The sequence below is a fragment of the Galeopterus variegatus genome, unplaced genomic scaffold (assembly GCF_000696425.1).
Source record: "Galeopterus variegatus unplaced genomic scaffold, G_variegatus-3.0.2 Scaffold3408, whole genome shotgun sequence".
Taxonomy (NCBI): domain Eukaryota; kingdom Metazoa; phylum Chordata; class Mammalia; order Dermoptera; family Cynocephalidae; genus Galeopterus; species Galeopterus variegatus.
Window position 1 is genome coordinate 206,000 of NW_007729519.1, and position 8,679 is coordinate 214,678.

The following is an 8,679-nucleotide window of genomic DNA, read 5'->3' on the forward strand; positions in this document are numbered from 1 at the left end:
GGGTTAGGACCCCCTTCCCGGTCATCAGAAAAAGACAAAAAAAAAAAAGATCGGTAAGGGGATCTTAACCTTTGACTTGGTGTTGTCAACACCACGTTCTCCCAAGTGAGCTAACCAGCCATCCCTATATAGGGATCCGAACCCTTGGCCCTGGTGTTATCAGCACCACACTCTCCCAAGTGAGGCATGGGCCGGCCTGAGTTTGAGGATTTTTAATATGTATTTATTAGCTATTCAGCTTTCTTCTGCTTCTATGAATTCTTATCCTTTGTGAATTTTTATTTAGGATGTTTCTCTTTTTCTTATTCATTGGTAGAAATTGTTAAAATATTCTGGATCCTAATCCTTTCTTGATATTATATCTTGCACATATCTTTTACATGTGGCTTATCTTTTTACTTTCATTACTGTTGTTTTTGTAGTACAGAAGTTTTTTATACTAATGTAATTCAATTTAGCAATTGGTTCTTTCTGTTTTGTAATTTTGTGTCTTGAGATATCATTCCCTATTCTGATGTCATAGAAGTACTGTCTTCCAAAAATTTCAGATTTTTTCTTTTCACTTCTTAATTATTAATCCATTTGGAAGTTTTTGTGTATAAATTATGAAGTAAGGAACCAATTTTATTTCCTATTTCCATATACTCAATAGTTCTGGCACCATTTACTGAAGAGTCTATAATTTCCTCATTGATCTGTAATCAGTCATATACTAATTTACATATATGTGTGGGCTTCTATCTCAGTTCCCTATTTTTTTCCATTACCTATTTGTCTATCCATCCACCTATACCAACTATCTTAATTGCTATAGCTCTGTATCTTTATATTTAGTAGGAGAAGTTCCCCCCCCCTCCACACACACTCCTTCCTTCATTTTTTAACCGTATATTTTACCTGTATATTTATATTAGACTTCAAACCATGGGAACTTGACTAGACAAAAATCATCCATGCAAAGAAATTTCAGACAGTCCAGATGATGGCCAACTCTGTGCCCTGACAAGAATATGAGAAATTCTGCTTCCAGTTAGTACAGAGTTATGAAGAAACAGGAAATTGAATTTTAGGGAGAAGCAGGAAATATTATTGTAACCAAAATAGCCAATAGGTAAAGAAGAATTGAGACGGTACTGGAACTCTGCTTCTTCATTACTGTTGTTTTCCTGAGTAAATCTTATGAAGTGAGATATCATTGGATGAAAATATGTTTGCAAAAACATATCAACTTTATTATTCTCTCATATCAATTTTATTATATCGACTTGATTCTTGAATGAGTTTTAAGGACTAATATGAGGATATTGAGTGTTTCTGTTCAACTTTCAGCTTAGGAGAAAGCTAGTCACTCTGATAGGAAGAGTCAGGTTTAAATACTTGGGAAACAATCTCTTCAGGAGCAGGGAAGCTAAAATAATGTGAGGTGGCACATGTAATTGCACTGGAATCTGCCTGCAGCTACAGTTCTCATGTAAACTGCTTAATGTGACGATGCTTGTTCTAAAGCTCAAAGGCTTCCCAGAGCATTGTTGAACTAAAACCCTGTTTGCCCTCTCTAGTTTATTAAAAAAGATTTGAAGGGCAATAGCCTAGATGGAGACCTGAGCAAGATATCAATAAATATAATGCTTCCTAAAAAAACAAGAGTACAAATGGAATTAACTTTCCATTCAGAATAATATGTAGGCTTTTTACCAAGAGAATAAAAATATAGGCTGATTTCTTTATGTAAAAAAATTGTATTCAGGAATTTCTTTATTTGAGTTTCTATACAATCTGAGAAAATTCTGTATTTACATTAAAAGTGAATTCATTCACTTTAGTGAATGAATGAATCATTTTAGTGAATTCAACCAATCTGAACTTTTCTCAAGTTTTACCTTTTGGAATGTATTTAGGTTGAACCCTGTGGAAATTGCTGTTTTTGTAGGTCAAAAATGGCCAGATACCATCAGTTTCACAGAATTCAACCCTACAAAACAAGCCATAACTCCTTGAAGCTCATAATTTCATTCAACAAACATCTGTTGAGGGCTCTGATATAGTCTTTGAAAAAGGCAACTCTCATTCTAGTGTGGGATTCTAAAATAATTGCAAAACAGAATGATAAATGAAACAATAGAATAGGTACAGAATGACACAAAGGAAGGTGTGATAGATTCAGTTCAGTCAGGTGAGGAAAGTCTTTGCAAAGCAGATGATGTTTAGCTGAATGATTAGAAAAGAGTTGAGTTGGTTGAGGGGTGGGGAGTGTCTTTCCAGGTGAAGTGAACAACATGTACAAGATCTTTGAGGTGTAAAACAGGATGGCAAGTTCAAGGAATCACGCTGTGAAATCATTTAGGCTATTTCTATCATGGGGAAAGGAAGGGGGCTGGAAGGTGCAGGAAAACAGGAGTGAGGACAGAAGGTAATTTTGGAAAGAGATTGAATAGGGATAGATTGTGGAGAGCCTTAAATGTCATAGTATAGAATAAGAATTTTGACTGTAAAGTTATAAAAAATTTAAACATGCTCAATCAGATAATGGTAGGCTAGTGAAATTTTAACTGGGAGGTAACATGATCAACTTACCACTTTAGAAGGTAATTCCATGAACTGAATAGTAGGGAGACTTGCTTAGAGGTTACAGGTGTGAGGAATTGAACTCAGGTATCAGTCTGGAGATGCAGAGGAAAGGGAGGCGTGTGAGATGAGATAGAGGTAAATTCAAAAGGGCTTAATTCCAGAATATTTTGCTACTATTTGAGTTATTTTAAAAAATGCAATGCATTTTTCTTATTGTAAGTTCTATATAACTAAAATAACTATGTGGTGGCTTCGTAACACTTGCTATTCTAAACATCTTAATAACAGAATAAAATCACTGCATGATTAATTCAATCAATTACCCTCTATTCTCAAAATGAATTTTAAAAATCAGGTTAATTTTTCATTGCATTTGGTTTCTGCTTGAGACGTAGTAGACATAATTACAGTCTTCATGAAATTTTCTACTCCAAAGGAAGATTCGTTTTCCTAGTTTTGAATGAAAGCATTTCTGATATGTGAAGAATTATCATTAAATGGGGAGTAGTAATGTTCACAATCCTCTTGTTTTCATATTTTGGAAAAAGCCAATTTATTCTTCATCTTTTTCCCCCTTGGAAATCACTATTTATAAGAAATAATCTGAGGAACTGAGGGCAGCCTCCTCCGCCTGGAAGCATGCAAGAGAGTACACCTCGGGTCCTATGCAGGAGCCAAGGGCAGCTCCCTCCACCCAGAAGCAGGCAAGTGAGCATGCAGAAAACACCACTCCCATGTGGGTGGCCCACCAGAGCCACCACCACAGCCACAGCTGCCACAAAAGTGGCTCAATGCCACACAGTAGCCACAGCCACCGTGCAGGCAGCCCGCCAGACACATAATTGCATTGACACAAGGAGAGTCACTAGCAGAGATCAGAAAAAGAAGAGGATTTCTCTCTCCTCAAAGCTCACTCCAGAATAATAGAAGAAGCAACTGCTCAATCAGATGATCAGACATCAATGTAGAGATAGTAGAAATATGAAAACCCAAGAAAATATGACACCACCAAAAGAATACAGTAATTCTCAAATACCAGACCCTATAACAGCAGGAAACCCTTGAAATGACTGAAAAGGAATTCTGAGCAACAATCTTAAGGAAATACATTGAGATAGAAGACTCAGTTAGACAACATAATGAAATGAGGGGAAAAAAATGTAGGATATGAAGGAGGAAATTTACAAAGAGATTAATACCTTAAAAAAGAATGTAGCAGAACCCATGGAACTGAAAGATTGATTCAACAAAATAAAAAAACACAACTGATACCTTAAGCAGCAGGCTAGAACAAGAATAAAGAATTTCTGATCTTGAAGACAGTCTTTTTGAAATATCCCAGTAGGACAAAAAAAAAAAAAAAAAAAGGGAAAAGAAGAATTTTTAAAAATGAAGAAAATCTAAGAGACAACCTTAAGTGCACAAACATTTGAATCATGGGTGTTCCAGAAGGGGAGAGAAAGGAAAAGACATGGAAAACCTATTCAATTAAATAATAATGGAAAACTTCCCAGGTATAGGGAGAGACATGGACCTTCAGATCCAGGAGGCTCAAAGATCCTCAAACAGATTCAAACCAAATTGATCCTCTCCAAGCCACATTGTAGTCAGACTGGCAAAGCTAAAAGACAAAGAGAAAATCTTTTTTTTTTTTTTTTTTTGGTGGCTGGCCCATATGGGATCTGAACCCTTGACCTTAGTGTTATAACATCATTCTCTAACCAACTAAGCTAACCAGCTAGCCTGCCAAAAAAGAATCTTAAAAGAAGCAAGAGAAAAGCATCATGTCACTTATAAGGGAGCCCCTATCAGACTAACAGCAGAATTCTCAGCAGAAACTCTACAGACCAGAAGAAAACGGGATGATATATTCAAAATACTAAAAGAAAAAACTGCCAGCCAAGAATACTATACCCAGCAAGGCTATCCTTCAGAAATGAGGGGAAAATAGTATATTTTCCAGGCAAACAAAAACTGCAGGCATTCACCACCACACAACCAGCTCTATAAGAAATCCTCAAGGAAATCCTGCATCTGGAATCCAAAAAATGACAATCACTCACAATAACACAAGAAAGAACAAAATTCACCGGCAGAACAAAAATGCAAACAAGAAGGAGAAAGAAACTAAATCCTACCACCACAAGAAACCGTAATGACAATGTAATAATGCCCCTGATTTATTTCTGATTTTAGTAATTTCAGTCTTCTTTCTTTTTTTCTTGGTAGGACTAAATAAAGGTTTGCAAATTCTGTTGATCTTTTTAAAGAATTAACTTTTGGTTTTGATTTTTCTCTATTGTTTTTTAATTCCCCATTTCATATATTTCTGTTGTAATCTTTGTTATTTCCTATTTATATTTGCTTTTGGTTTAGTTTGCTCTTTTTCTATTTTCTTAAGGTAGAAGTTTACATTACTGATTTGAGATTATTCTTATTTTTAATATACACATTTACAAGTATCAATTTTCCTCTAAGCACTGCATAAGCCCCGCATCCTATAAATTTTGATATGTTGTGATTTGATTTTTATCTGAAAGTACTCTCTAATTTTCCAGTGATTTCTCTTTTTAGCCATTGTTTATTTAGGAGAGTGTTGTTTAATTGGAACACGTTTGTGAATTTTCTAAATTTCCTTCTGTTATTTTGGTCAGAAAATATATTTTCTCTGATCTTAGTCTTTTTAAATGTATTAAGACTTGTGCCCAAAAAGAAAAAAAAGAAGAAATAATCTCAGAAAAATAACAGTTTTTATATTAGTTTAATTATTAATTTGGGCAATGATTACTTGAAATTATATGTATGTGCATGTGAAAAATTCAAATAATAATTAATAATTTAACTTTCGAAATTCTTCCAACTTGTTCACTAAAAACTTACCCCAAAAGTTAAATAAAACAAATATTCTTTTCCTAGAAATTTCTTTTTTCTTTTTTCTTTTTCTTTTTTTGTGGGGATCCAAACCCTTGACCTTGGTGTGATAACACTGCACTCTAACCAACTGAGTTAGATGGCCAGCCCCCCTTTTGCTAGAAATTTCTTGAGGAATTTTTTTAATTGAGGGAAACCATTGTATTATGTGCCTTATTATAATGGACAGCACTGCTTCTAGTCAATGGATGCCATCTGACAGAACAAATAGTTGGCACAGAAACTACTAACACATTCAGAATATAATCTTCCCTGAATCCAGCTTGAACTCTCAAAAGCTGGGTGTGGAGTACACAGTACTTTGTAATAGAAATTTCACATTTAAAAAAAATGAACAGAAGTGGTTATCTCAGATCCATTGTTCGAGATTACTCCATACATTTTTCAACAGTTAAAGTAATATTTAAATTTCATGGGCATGTCATTAATTGGAAAGTGTGTTACATGTTCTATATTTAGTCTTCCTGTATGTCCCATCAGAGACCTACATCAGAGAGAAGTAATTCAGTTGTCTGATTCTGCTGCCAATTTTTATCTTTTGCAATACATTTAGCATTCTATACCTCACACTCTATCCCACTGTGATTTTTTTCCATGTACATTTTTTATTATATTAAAATCAGTCAAAGGTTCAACAATAAAACGCTGCTTATGAGATACTGTTGTTAAACTTTCATTACATTGATTGTTAAATTTAAAAAAGTTTAATAAAACATAAGTTGCTTTTGGAATTGTTGCTTTTGAATTTGATAGCTGCATCTCCAAAGAATCATTTTAAAAAATATTAATTTTTAAGAGGAAAAAAATGTTCTGTATATAGTCACATTTCAGTATCTAGCAGTTCTGAACATAATTTCAGAAAAAGCAACAATTGGCCAGGAGTTTAAGCCAGACAAATTCTGGTTCTGCTGTGCACAGCTAGTTCTTTTTTCATCCCTTTTGAGGAATGTGAAAAGAAATAGTACTAAAGCTAAAAAAAAAAAAAAAAATGTTGTTCAACAAATTCAAAGTTAAGTTTTATTTGCTAACTATCTTAACTACATACTGCTGCTTAACAACTACCCCAACTTCATGTCTTAGTATACAACCATCTTATTTGCCCACAATTTTGTAGATCAGCAATTCGGTCTATGTTCAACTGGGTGATTCTTTTCTGGTCTTCCCTGGGGTCACTTGTACAACTGCAGTCATCTGGCATCGTGGCTAGAGCTGGATGGTCTAGGATGGCCTCAGTCACGTATTTGGGGTTAGTATTAGCTGTATTCTCTCTCTTTATGATCTCTCATTCTCATGGAGGCTAGCCCAGGCTTCTTCATATGGCAGTCTCAGAATTCCAAGAGGGTGGGGCCAGCCCGGTGGCACACTGGAGAGTGCGCCACTTGGGAGCACGGCGCCGCTCCCACCAAGGGTTCGGATCCCATGTGGAGACCGGTCCCCGGTACAGGTGCAACACCGAGGGTTGCGATCCCGTTACCGGTCAGTAAAAAAAGACAAAAAGGAAAAAAAAAAAAAAAGAAAAGAATTCCAAGAGGGTGACGAATCTCACAAAGTCACTTCCACAGCATTCTATCAGTCAAAGCAAAGTACAAGGCCAGCCCAAATTCAAGGGGATGGAGAAACAGTCTCCATCTCTTAATGGGAAGAGATAAAGTCACACTTAACTGGAATGTTCATGCAGGCGTGGAAAGAATTTGCAGCTATTTTTTTCAATCTACTATAGTAACAATGGCTCAAAATTCAGAAACTATACAGAAAAGATTGATCAATTTGATCACATTAAAATAAAAAAGCCTAGTACTACAAAAACACTGTAAGTAAAATAAAAAGATGAATGACACACTTGAAAGGATATTTGAAATTTATATCACAGATGCAAGTTTAATATCTCTAGCATATAAAGAACTTCTAAAAATAGAAAATGGAATGACTGACAACACTATAGAATAATATAGAACACTGGAATGCACTAGAGACATAAACAGTTTGCAGAAAAATAAATGCATGTGGTCCTTAACCATGTTAAAAAATGTTCAACCTCACTTTTTTTTTCTTTTTTAACCACTCAGACTGTTCTCTCTCCCTTACTCTCCCAAAGGAAGAGAATACCCTCACTTCTAATAAAAGAAATGCAAATTTAAACTACACCGAGATATAATTTTTTATTTATCACATGAGCGAAAATGCAAGTGTTTGACAATATATTCTGATGAGAAACAGGTCCCACATACATTGCTGTTTGGGGTATGCAAAATGGTATCGTTCCTATGAAAGGACTTTTGTAGTAGCAGCAAAATTACATATATATTTGACGTAGCAATCCCTCTTTCAGAAATCTATCCCAGTGATACACTGGCAAAAATGAAAAAAGCCAAATGCATGAAGCTATTCATTACAACACTATTTGGAATAGCAAATGGAGTCCAATGTCCATCAATAGGAGACTGGTTGAATAAACTATAATACCTACACAGTGGAGTTCTATACAGCTGTGAAAAGCAATGAAGAATATCTCTATGTAGTAACAGAGAGTGATTTCTAGGCATATAGTTAAATGAAAAAAGCAAGATAGAGAAATGAATGTATATAGTATGATACTATTTATCTAAGAAGGAAGGGCAAAAAATGTATATATACATACCTTATACAAAGCAAACAATGAAATGAAAGATAAACCATAAAATTTTTAAAAAAATGATTCCTTGGGGCAGCCCGTGGCTCACTCGGGAGAGTGTGGTGCTGATAACACCAAGGCCATGGGTTCAGATCCCATATAGAGATGGCTGGTTAGTTCACTGGGTGAGCATGGTGCTGACAACACCAAGTCAAGGGTTAAGATCCCCTTACCGGTCAACTTATAAAAAAAAAAAAAAAAAGATTCCTTATTGGGGAATAAAAGGAACAAATGGAGGGAATAAGGAGACTACTCTGCCTATACCTTGTTTCATAGATTTGACCTTAGAGCCAAGTTTACATCATTATTAAGAAATTTTGAGGGCCGGCCCGGTGGCGCACTGGATAAGTGCGCTGCTTGGGAAGCGCGGCGGCACTCCCGCCCGAGGGTTCAGATCCCACATACAGACTGGTTCCCGCTCACTGGCTGAGCGAGGCGCGGGAGCAACACCGAGGGTTGCAATCCCGTTGCCGGTCCCCAGTCCAGTACGGGGGCAACACTGAGGGTTG